This window comes from Cyprinodon tularosa, unplaced genomic scaffold (assembly GCF_016077235.1).
Source record: "Cyprinodon tularosa strain WSP-4 unplaced genomic scaffold, ASM1607723v1 ctg228, whole genome shotgun sequence".
In the NCBI taxonomy this organism is placed as follows: domain Eukaryota; kingdom Metazoa; phylum Chordata; class Actinopteri; order Cyprinodontiformes; family Cyprinodontidae; genus Cyprinodon; species Cyprinodon tularosa.
Window position 1 is genome coordinate 935,012 of NW_024038851.1, and position 12,793 is coordinate 947,804.

The following is a 12,793-nucleotide window of genomic DNA, read 5'->3' on the forward strand; positions in this document are numbered from 1 at the left end:
GGACTGGTGACCTGTCCAGGGTGTACGCCGCCTCTCGCCCATTGACAGCTGGAGATAGGCACCAGCACCCTCGCTGGTGACAGATAATAGATGGATGAATGGATGGATGCAAAAACTTGACTTAATTTATGAATAGTTTCTTCAGGTGTGCAAACTATTTTCACTTTGCAGTTTCTCTCCCAAGGTCATAAAGTTTACTTTCCCCTCACAGCATATTCTGGACCAAATTTCTGGCAGTATTTTTCTCCTTATTTATAAAGAGGCCTGTTATTAATTTAAACACGCCAGCTAGAGTAACAAAAAGTCACTCTCATGCGTCAGATTGCAATTATCAGAGTTAGAGGTCAAAGACAAGGTTCCTCCAGGCCTTATAACTCGGCGTCAACGCTGGTTAAATTGATATTGATGCGTTTTAATTCAGTCTTCGTGACCAATGATTTTTATTTGCCTTAGAGGCGCACCTCACAATTAATTAGCCTTTATTACCTTTGGGCTGAAGAGTCACAGCAGCTCGGCCCGGTTGAATGCTGCATACACAGCAAATATCAAAGCAGCTTTCGCCGGCAGATTTTTAGTCTTGCCAGACCTGAGCGCAAACACGGGGACTCCCTCATAATCTCCTGCTATGCTCAGATGTACACAACTTCAGCAGCTTTGCACACAGGGACAACTGTTAAGGGACAGTTTGGCCCCTGGAGGCTTGGTTGCAGGTGCTGTTGGTGCACCAGCAGCACCCTCTGGCGCTTCTTCAAAGATGGCCCCCAAGGACTCAGTCTGAATCATTTTAAAAGCTTGGCCACAGTAACAACATTATCCATTACTACATCTATGAACTTAAGATTATGAATAAAACCCTATATTTGCACTAACCCACTCAAACCATAATTTAAAAGTCATACATACAGTTTATGTTGCATTAGTGCTTTACGCTGTGTCCTATCTCATCCGGTGACATACAGTACACTTACATATATCTGCTCCTCTCAATGAGGCAATGCTGCCTGATTTGTCGTTATCATTCCACGGCTCAAATTATAGTTTGCAGCTTGACCCATTTTGTATCATAATGCGAGACGCTGACATGAGCGCCCGAGGTGCTGCACCGTATAATGCAATTTTATCCAAGCTGTGTTTAAAAAAGGTTATTATAGTCAGCTTTTGTTAGGATTGCATCAGCAAGATTTTCCTTCATCTCTGCCATCTCATGCATGCCGCTGAGAATATCAAGTAGAGGAAGTTGGATTTGTTGCACGCAGCAATAAAACTATTTGCATGTTTTGCTTGAAATAGTTTAAAAATGTAGGTCAGTTTCTTGTTAGGTTTATTTCTATACATACATATAAATATATATTACTTTTTTTTTATGAAGATCTGAAATGAAAAATAGTAGTAGTTTTTCTGTAGGTATTATTAGTAAGGCTGTGTAAAATGATTGTAATTTATGGTGTAGTTATTCCTCATGGTATCAGTTTAATAGCACTGTGCCTGCAATTACTGTCTTAAGTGAAAGTAGGTTAAAGCATTAACTGTGTAGTCCTTCCAACCTCTTTAAGGAAAAAACCAACATAGTTTTGTAAACTATTAAATTTGCCATATTTTGAGTCACTGTTGAGGCTTAATAACTCTGTCTAAAAGAAGTTTCTTCTTGGAACCTTTAGAAATAAATGTAAAAACAAAAAAAGGTTTTGCTTTCCTTAGTCAGTCTATATGAACACAATGAATGACAGAGACGATCCTAAAATTTGTGTTCACTTCCTGATGAGACATTGGAACGGATGTTGTTAGAGTTACTTGTTAAGCAGTAAAATGGCCTTCTTCATTACATGTTGTGTTTTCATTGGGATCCAGTAGCTCATTTTGGGTTGTTTCTGGTCCGCTGAAGGTTTGATGGTTCAGGTTTTATCGCAGTAGTGTGATTTTTCTGGAGTTAGGCATGCTAAACGACACATTTTATGAAGGAACTGTCTGAAATGGCAGCTTGTTGTGGATTAAAGGGTCTATGATGGGGTTTGAGCTCTATCTTTTAAGGAATCCTCAGGAAGTTTTGTTAAACTGTGATGGGATTATGTTTAAAGTGGTTGCTTTAGCTCTTTTTGTTGACAACACAATGCTTTTTTTTTACTCAAAGAAAACAGAAATGGCTCTTTTTCAAGCTTACAAAAATGTTCAGTTTTGTCTACAGTTTAAGACAGCTCTTAACTCTGGCCTTCGATGTTATCTGGACATCCTGCAATAGCTGTATTGTTCTTAACTCTGAGTGCTTATGGCTTTTATTATCTACTATTCTCAATCTACAGATGTTCCGCCACACTTCATCACTTGAAGTTGAAAGCTACCCAGAAGTTCATTTATTTCCCTGCCAGGTCTTTCAGGAAACACAAAATGTTTAACAGACCGGCCTTCACAATAAAAGGCCACTGATTTTAAAAGCTAAACCTGCCACCAAAGCTTGGTTTGGTCATACTTTTAGATAGTACCTTTATTAGCGGTAATATTTTTTGACAGGCGTTTAAAAAGATAATTTATACTCAAAGTGAATAATCTGTGCTAGACATAAAATAGCTTAGTACAAACTGCCACTCATTATTCTACAATAAAAAGTTTTAAATAGAATTAAAATGTTTGCCTAAGTGCTCATTTTTAGCATTTTATCATGCATAAATACATCAATGATATGATGGCTGATGATGGCTATAGCACCTTGTTTAAATATTCAATAAATTCAAGCTTCGAAGAGTAATCTGTGTTAGTTAGTCTGTGTTTACTGTAATGTATCCTATGCTTTGGGGAACTTTGGGGAGGCATGTTGCAGTTATGTTGTACTTTAATTTAGATTTTAAAAAATGTGTTGTTTTTTTTGTATTTGTTTTCATTAAAGCTCTAATTGCTTTTGCACCAAACCTTTGGGATGCTACTAATGGGCCAGAGTCCAGTTTCTAGACTAGACCATATAGATGTGAACCCATCTTTCACCCTGAAATGGACAATAGAATCAAACCCTGGCACTGGTACAATTGTGAAATTCACTTTTAGTGTGAGTGCGTGCTTCATCTGGGCTAGACGTTGTGACGTAAGAACAGAGAATTTCAGCTATAGAAGAAGAGGGAAAACATGTTTTACAGATGAGGTGTTCAAATGACTTTGGAATAATGACAGCATAAAGCCATAGTAGGTCTGTGGAACAATGCGGTACAAATTTTCTTTATTATGAAATGGTCGCCGAAAGGGATTTAACAATCTGCTTGCTGACCAAGTCCTATCGATGAGACAGAATTTCTTCTTCATGCTTTTTAAGATTCTGGATTAGTGCAATACTTGAGCTTTATGGTGGGAGTACCCTTTGTTTGGCCGATTATATTCAGTTATGCCAGAATCTTTTGGATCGGCTGAGTATCATGCGCCCTGGATCATATTGTATACCTGGGATAACAAGGGGTTATTAGCCTCTCACAATTGCTTCCCGATTGAGAATCGTACAGTGGGATGAAAATCAAACATTTGAAATTCAGTTGGCCCTCGCAAGGTAATCTAGAGCCTATCTTGCTGTTGAAGCAGATCTACGGGCCATTTACCTGAATTTCGCCCTTTGCAAATGTTCAAATGAAGGAATTCAGCGCCATCTCTCTATGGGACTGAGTCCAACCTGTTGTTTATGGTCGTATAGCATGAGCAGGCAGATCGCATCACAGTATTGGGCAGTACAGTGTAAGAACTAAGGCTGCAAACTAACTAACGATTAATTTGCAAATCAAGAAATCTGTTGATTGTTATTTTTTATTAATCAATCATTAAGCGGTTAGCCAAAGCTTCCTTAAAGAAGACTTTTATACGAAATAAACCAGGTGAAACTAAAAGTTTTTTACATGAGGAGTTCTGAAGAGAGAATATTGAAAGACAATTAAAAAAGAAAAATCTTTTAGCTTAAAAGTCTTAATACTCCAGTTAATGATTAATCGATTACTAAATTAGTTGATGTTTATATCAATAACTGATTAATTGTTTCAACACTAGTTAGAACAGATGTATATCGTGAGTTGTGAACTTTTAAACCCTGCGCTTTTGTCGTCCAGTTTGAGCTGTAGCCGAATCCAAAGATGGAAAACATAGTACAGTTTAGGCCAGTCCTTATTGCCCCTCGAACAATCAGGGGGTTGCATGACATTGTAAAAAATCCCAGTGTGAAAGCAAACCATTCCAACTAAAGGTGTAGCATTAGTTGGCAGCAGTGAGAATGCACCCTTTGATGTTTTTGCTGCTTAAACATTTTCCTTAGATTTTCATGTAAGTTTGGACTGCCATGTGTGAGAATAATGTAGTATTATTATTTTTTCCTTTCTTGAACCAGAGCCACTGTCTCATTGTGTGGTTGAGTGCATTTTATTTTAGCCATTACCACAGGAAGCACTGCTGATATTGAAATGGTCATCTTCAATTATTGCTGAAGAATATGGATCTAATTGAAGAATATGGATCTAATTGAAGAATATGGATCCTATTGAAGAATATGGATCTAAAGGTCTAAAAACATTTCCTGTTCCTGTTAATTTCCTGACTTATGAGCTTAAAACAAAGCAACACTGGCTTCATTGGTTTAGCCTTCCTGTTAGCTGCTGAAACTCTTGCTCTTTTTCACTATGTTAAGAAAACAGTTTTCTTTTAAAAAGATCTTTAACTTACTGATACTAAATGAAAAGGCAAGTCTTCCTCCTTCAGTAACCTTTTCACAACCTGCCTGCTGCTTCTTACATCTGGTACGTATAATAAAAAAAAGATCTTAGTCTTGTCTAAATTTATCTCCTGATATTTAGATTTTGCTCTAAGTGAATCTAATTTTAAAGCCTGTCTTAGCTATGTACACATTTCTAACCTCATTTACATCCAGAGGTTTAGCTGATTTGTTTAGGCTTAAAGCTGTGGGAATCTGTTTTATCTCCAGCATTTAGAACGTCTTTAAATTGCTGCCAGTTGTTGCTGGAACAAGGGAATAAGATTTATGACAAAAAAACCCAAAGCGAATACACCTTTACACCTTTACTTTTCTTCATGACTGCTCATTTGCATACATTTGAATTCTAGTCAGCCTCTTCCCTCAGCTGTTTGAGACCTTGGCTCTTTTTGCCCTTTGCCTTGCTAATTTCCAAACAGTCGTACTGCGAGCTTGGGCGTTTGCATGTTGAAATGAATGTCAATGCACAACAAAAAGAAACCAGATTATGCTGAGCACACCCCGCTGGTTATATTCTGGATGGCTTCAGTCTTCACTTCTCTTTAGCTTCGAAGCAGTCTGCATGCGTGCACCTGTTTGTTCATCAGGTGTGAACGAGGCTGCTGGAAGCTTGAAAGCACATTCATATTCACCCAAGATTCTGGAGCTGCTTTTGCCAAGGGGGCTGAGAGAAACCAATAAAGGACTGTAAACACAGGTGCAGGAGAGAGAACTGCTATAAGACGAATTTCATCCCAGTGCACCTTTTTTTTCTCCTTGCATGATTGTTTTTCCTTTTCTGATCTCTCAGCTTGTTTCTTTCATTAGGCTGTAAATGTATTCCATCTGTTTAAGTTCATTACTTTTAAGGGTATTTATCGCTTTAATTGATGCGCTTTCCTCTGCTTTAAAAAGTAATTTCTTACTCGTTCCTTCTGTAATCAATCCTTTTCGTCAGGTAGAGCTTTACCACTATTAGTTCATTTATCCTATGAGTAGCTTTGTCCTCCGTGACATGAGGACAGTGGCAAATTGATTCAGATTCTCGAGTGGAGCAAATGAATGATAGCTAGAAATTAAACGATGGAAGGAGGTGTAATGGTGGTTAGGACAAGTGGGCAGAGGATGGAGAGTAGAGCTTTAGAGGGAGGAATATACAAACAGGTTGCTCTGGGGGCTGGGGGGGGGGGGGAGTGGGTGGGGTGGTGGGAGAAGGGAAGAAAAATAAGATGGAGCAACAGAGAAAGCAAAGACGGAAGACTGCTTCAACACAGCTGAATGTAAAGTAGATTGTAGCCCGTTTCAGTCATCGTCATCATTACTCCTGCCTTCTAACAATCCACTGAGAGAGGCAAACACACACACACACACGCACACACACGCAGGTGAATAAACACCGGTTTTTGGGTTGTGCCAAAAAGCAGCCGAGAGCTCATATCTTAACTGGGTTTCCCCTCACATCCAACTTCTTCACCTCTATCTGCCTGGGTTCTCAGCATCCAGCTCCTGCTCCCCACTGATCCATCAGTCCGCTCCCTTCCTCCAGTTATCTTTCTCCCCGTTCAGCTTTATCACTTACCTCCTTAAAAAGACAAAGCTCTCTCCATTCTGTTGTTTTCTCTATGTTTCCGACAAATTTAGTCCCGCTTCTCTCTCTTCTCCAACATCGAGCCTCTTTCACTTCGTCTCTGCCTCTAACTCTCACTCACTCACTCAACCTCCATCACCCCTCCCTCTCCGAGCCCTTCCTCCGTCCCCTGACACCTCGCGCTCTCCTCCTCCTCCTCCTTCTCCTCCGTGTCAACTTACCATGCCTCCTTCCATCTTGCCCTTTTTTCTCTCTAGATGTAGTTGTATAACTTATCACCCTGATCTCCATCCCCACTCGATAATTGGTGTGTGTCAGCAGCAGATGCAAGCCTGCTTTATTTAGCGGCTCAGTATTAGCTATTCCAATTAGTCATCTAATACCAGTAAGAAAGAGAAACTGTTGGCCTCCACGTACTGGAGCGCCGTGGGAGAAGATGTTTGTCGTGCACCGGCGACTGTGGCCAGCTTCCTTGTCTGTGCGCGACCGAGTGGAGGGTGCTTGTGGGGATTAACAGATGGCGAAACACTTTCCCCAGAGTATCGGCATTATTCTGCCTCTCTCTAATTAACTAGGTTTCAGAAACAAACCTTTGGGTTTGCTGTCCCCATGGTTACCCAAACACTGAACTGTGGCTGGCTGTGTTTGTGTGCGTGCGTGCATGCATGTACGCTTGTCTGCAGTCGAGCGTTGTGTTTGTGCACACACCTCTCTGTGTTTGCACGCCCCTGTGTGTGCAGCTCAGTCTCTGTCCCTGCGTGATTCTGCATGCACATGGAGTATCTTAGTTGCTTTGATGCCGTTGTTTCCCCAGAGGGCTCAGAGGCTGGTTCTGTCTCAAGCACCTATGTATCTGTGCAGAGAACGGCACCATTAAACAGGATCATTGCACATTTATCAAAGGTCTATTGTACCCTGCAGGAGAAAATCTTAATAACTGTTAAATCCTATGAATAATGATTTATAAGGGAGATTTAATTATAATGTTTTTTGTGACAGGGAAGGTAAAGGTAGAATTTGGAGATGAAGAGGGATGTTGGGGCTTTTTATTACAGATTTTTTTAACCTCCTGGGCAGTCGACTGTGAATATGATTATGTCTCCCCAGTCCTAGTACACCAAAGGACAGCTAAGCAGTCAGTTCAGCATTAAGAGTGTGAACCATTTACCTCACAGAGGGTAAGCAGAGTAGAGCATTAGGAAGGCAGCTCTGGTGATTTTTCAACTTGGGCACTCTACTCTTGGATTTGGGCTCAACATGTGATAATGTGATGGAATCATTTCTGGTTTCCTAAAACGAGTGTGAGCCCCACGGTAAGCATTTGCTAAACAGCTGCAGTGTCATAGCAAAAGTCGCTCATGTGTGACAGAGAAAAATGGCTCATATTTGCTACAGACAGGCTCAGATTTTTATGGAGTTTCTGACAACATTGAAGGGATCCATGTAGGAAAACTTAATTTTTTCCCCCAGTTAAACCTCTTTCACTCTCAATTCAGTCCTTACTTTGGTTGCCTGTTCAGTTTATATGTAACAACAGATCCAAGCTAGTTTACCTGGAGTTATGGAAATGAAAGTCATAATTATATCTTTAATGTTCCCTTAGAACTGTTCTTGGTTATACAGCATACAATAGTCAAAAATATACATAAATGCTCAGATATAGAGCAATGAATACAAGTTGCATTTTTAGAACATGCCTTTTGTTTTCATCAACAACCTTCTGCCTCCATTTTGGGCTTAATATTTCACCACAAGTGTCAGCCATTTTGGTTGACTTATTTTCTATTGGTGGATTTCCTACTTCGCCATGTTTGACAAACACCTTAACTGATTCCACCACCGTCCCCAATGTTTGCTTAACTATTCTTAGGTTTTCAGGTATTTAAGAGATCATGTAATGGCATTAAATGGGTAAATACTGTAGTGACAGGAAACAAAAAATTTTCTCTAGCCATTAATTAGTTTATAACACTGTGAATATAACTCCCGTTGATATAGCTTAGTAGTCTATAACATTTTTACTGCCACTAATTAAAAGTTTCATGTGACTGTATGTATAAATTAGATTTTGCATGTTTAAAAATCACATGCCAACGCATTAATATATAAAATAATCCACTTTCCCAACCAGCTTGTATTAGAACTGCATGACAGTAGTTTGTTAAATACTGTTTCCACTTTGGATACCTCATGGTACAAATAGATCGGCTTTATGTGTGAAAAAAGGCTTATTGATTCTGGTGTGACCTGGAGCCTCATTTTTTACGCTTTTGAAGACAAGAAAAATGACTAAAAAGGGTCGTCTGCAACAGGTTAGGATCTGCTGCTGGGAGGCTATGCTCAGCTGTGTGGAAGAAGATTTTCTCATTTATTTTAGCAAGCATAAAACTGTAAATCTGATTTTTATGAACATCAGCACTGTTAACACCTGGGCTTAATGTTGCAGGATGGCTGCCGTGGCACTTATTTTAAATGTAGGAACCAAATAAACTGCAGTTTCTGTGTTAGATACATTTTTTTTCTCTTGGCTTTGCTTTCATTTGCTGTGCTTGATTCGACAGAGAGAGCTAAAAATCAGCAGGTTTTTTAATGCTTCAACATGCACAAAATGTACATTAGTGTTGAATGTGGGGAAGTAGAAGGCAAAGTGTCAGCCTGAGCCACAGGTGCTCATTTTCATGCAGACCTTGATTCATAAAGGGAACGTTTCTTTAAGACATGCATGCACACACCTATATAAATCTCATTATTCTCTTTAGAACATGGCGTTCCAAGCTTGTTAGTGGGAATGTCTTTGAACTGGTTCAAACAATAAGAATTGACATTGAACGTTATTGTTTTACATTACAATTGTTTTTATTACATAATCATGGAAATAATGGGAGTGACCCCTCTTGTTTTACAGTCCTAGTTGGCATATTTATCCTGTTTGCTCTTTTTATCTTTATAGACCAAACTTGATGGGCTATAGTTCTATCTTTTTGTTTCTTTATTATTGTGATGTTACATTTTATTGAAACATAAAGAGAAGTTGAAACATGAAGTAATATTATTTAACTATTAGAAAGTGCCCCACATGCATTTAAAACTAGTTTTTTTAAAAACTCAGCATAAAACAGGCAGTTTTTTTTCCCTTTGTCAGAATTCAAATGAACTAAAAGTACCATGTTTTGCATCAGTTGGGATTACCTGTATTTCTATGGGGTGTATGCCGGAATATATCAGTTTTATTTACTACTAAAATTTTGAAGTTTACAATGTTTTATTGTTTGGTAGAAACACATTATAAACTGCATGGTTTGGGTCAAATGTTTACTGGATATGTGACCTATTCATCCATACAGAACTGGTGTAACTGAGACAGAATGTTTGAGATGTTAATTCATTTTGTCCACATTTTATTCTTTCCTGATGATACCATTTATTAAGCAACCACAACCTCCCGGACATGATGCTTCCACCACCGTACTTAAAGATAGCATGCTGTTCAAGTTTCCCCCGTTTACCTCCAAACATAACAATGATTATTATGGCTACGCTCTCACTGCTCAATTCCGATTTTCTTTGTGAAATCCGATGTTTTTTTTCTTGTGGTGCTTTAGACATTTCCAAATATATGTGACTTGTATGTGATCTCCTGGGTGAACTGCATTTATACAATGCTTGCGCAGTAGAGGAGGCAATGACGATTATTGTCCACCAGGGTTATTGTAACCCCCCCCCCCCCCCCCCCCCCCTTTTGCGCAGAAAGACGCAGAATAGTGATTTGTTGAGTATTAATGACGTTCAGGTCGGATGAATGCGACCTGGCTGTCGCATTGGAAAAAAATCAGATCTGTGTTGTTCAGACTGCCATGAAAAGATCAGACACAGGTTGCATATGGGTACAAAAATCGTATTTGTGTCACTTCAGGCTGCTGTGTGAACTTAGCCTTAGTTCAAACTTTTAGTCCTGGTTTTATCAGCTCACTGGACATACTTTATCCCCAAACAATGTCTTGTTCCCTGAGTGTATCTTCAGACTGCATTCTGGCATTTTTATGGTTTCCTTTGAGGCAATGCCTTCTTCCTCTTTGACTGTCCCTTTACTATCCCTGTGATGCTCTCTTAAATTTTTCCTCTTTAATCGTTACAAGTTTTATGCACACCTCAACATATTAATCTCTTGGAAACAGAGCTGGTCTTCTACTAGAAGCGTTTGTGTAGATATTAATATCCAATAGAAATATTGCCGTTATGGCCAATAACCAATATTTACCAGCATAATATATTGAACATTTTTCTACCTTTGGACACAATTCAAACCACAGTATAGAAATGAATATCGGTTAGTGTTTGACTGGCCCAATGCAGATGTGCTTCAAACTGCCCAATATTGGCTGTTAGTTAATGCCAACATATTGTGCATCCATGGTTTGAACATAGATATCCCAGCACTGTGTACTCTAAAAGAAACCATGCTTGTGATAGATTTATAACACCTTTGTCTTTATATATCTCAAACGCTGTGCATGAATATTTGAGAATTGTGCATCAACTTGGAATTGTTTGAGCAATTAAATAGTAGTCTCAGAGTGAACTTCTTAATTTGAAAAGACAGTAATAAAAAAATCTTTAAAAAACTCTCAAGTTATTCTGGCGTTTAATTGAGCCCAAGGAAGCGAGTTTAATTAACAACAGTAAGAAGATAAAGGTTCATTTTTTTATACAGTTGCAGAAAATATCTGGTTTTACTTCTATATTTTCCTCTTCATAACGTTTGTGCACATTTGCAGCATTAGCTCTATTATGTTATGTATAAGTACTCCTTTCTCAAAGTTTTGATGCTCTTTAACCTTTTTATTCCACGGTATCTTCAGCCTGGTTAGACATTTCTTCAGTCTTTTGCCAAGAAATGTGAAAAAACCCTCCTTTTTTTCCTTTAAGGATTCAGATTACTAAGTAGGTCATTCTTGGTGATGTCCTGCCATATCTGAAAGCACCAATTTTTACAGCAGTCACAGATCCTCGTGATGGTGTCAGGCTGCTTTCTTCATGTCTATCCAAGTCTTATTTTAAATGTCTTTGTTGTTTTTATTCCCAGAGCCTTGAGAATGCCACTCCTTGATCTGTTCTCCAAAGACATGGGATTTAAGGCCTTGAAAAATTAAAAGAAGACTCTTCCTACTTTCAGGTTCCCTTAAAAGTGGAGTAGTTGTGTATCAGAGGGTAAAGTCAGTCATTCTAGAGGATTCTGAAGTGTATTTGGCTTCATCTCTAATGACATCTTTCGAATCATGGCACAATTTGATCTTAACATCTCAGAATATCTGACAAAAAATATGAGTTTTCCCTCATTAGGTTTTTGTTTTCACTTCTTCACGAAATTAAAAAGGAGAGCCTTTCTAACGACCTTGGGAAATCAGCAAGCAGCAGTCTTAAAACATGGAATATTTGTATTAGCCTCTGTACTTAAAGAATATCGGTCTCTTTATGGGTCTTCTGAAAGATAATATAGAAGAAGTTGAACTTGGGATCACGGTGAGTGCCGGGGCAGAGAGCACAAAAGCAGGTGTAAGTGCACACATTCCCACATACCGAGGCAGCCGCTGCTCTCATTTAACACCAGTCACAGAAAAATTCAAACGTTCATTCTGAGTGACGGCGCTGCAGCGAGTATTAAACACACAAAAAAGAAATCTTATTTCCTGTCTCCGGGTGTTCTTTCTCTCCCCATGTAGAGAGAGAGAAGCTGGTCGCTTTTAATACATTTATATTACATATTCAGAGATTTTATGAGCTGTGAAATTGGAAATTTGTGAAAAACTTGATAAAGTCCATAAATTATCGACATGAATGTGAGTAAAACAGGAAGTAGGATCAACACGTCTGAACCAATATAGGATCAGTATTTTAAATGATGCATTTGGACAGATATATTTGTTGGCATCCATGGTGATGATGTGTAAAAGGCAGAACATTTAATGTCACTATTATTACAGAACTTGATTCTCACACTGATCATTTTAGGAAAATCCACCCTTTAATTTGAGGCATTAATGCAAGTAAAAAAAACGTTCTCTTTAAAAAAATAATTGCTTTTAAGAAAATCACTAGTGGCTAAACTAATGGCTTTTCTGCTGTCAGTAATTTGAACAGCCCAGTTTTGCTGCTAGGATAGCACATCATGTTTCCAAGCTAGGAGAGTAGAAAGAGGTGGATCTCTGAATGTGACAATTTGTGCAATGTCTTTAGATGATCGAGACACTCTGGTTCACTACGGAATTGGGTATTGGAACTAATATTTATATAAAAGAAAGCTTATTTTTTATAATCGTTCGACAATTTTTGCCATGTTTCTGGTTATCTCTGTTGGACCATTATCCTGATGAAAGACTTAGTCCCAGTTCTGAAGGGTGTACAGTAAGTACTTGTATTTGTTTAAAGATATCAGTGTTTGATCGTAAGTTACACCCAACTGCTGTGGCCATCTATAAAGGACATAAATCCTGAGGGCAGAG

At 38.7% G+C, this 12,793-nt stretch overlaps 2 protein-coding genes across 4 annotated transcripts in view; one reads left to right on the plus strand and one right to left on the minus strand.

Annotated features, from left to right (window-relative positions):
• The window catches only part of flrt1b (fibronectin leucine rich transmembrane protein 1b), a 58,955-nt gene extending 52,520 nt beyond the window's left edge, over positions 1–6,435 (minus strand). Inside the window, exon 1 of one of the 2 annotated variants that reach the window (XM_038286530.1) lies at positions 6,285–6,435. The gene's annotated coding sequence lies outside the window, so the exon portion shown is untranslated. The remainder of the gene's footprint in view (positions 1–6,284) is intronic. The other variant, XM_038286531.1, reaches the window with a different exon arrangement.
• macrod1 (mono-ADP ribosylhydrolase 1) overlaps positions 1–12,793 on the plus strand; it is a 228,923-nt gene that overhangs the window by 90,164 nt on the left and 125,966 nt on the right. The window lies entirely within an intron of this gene.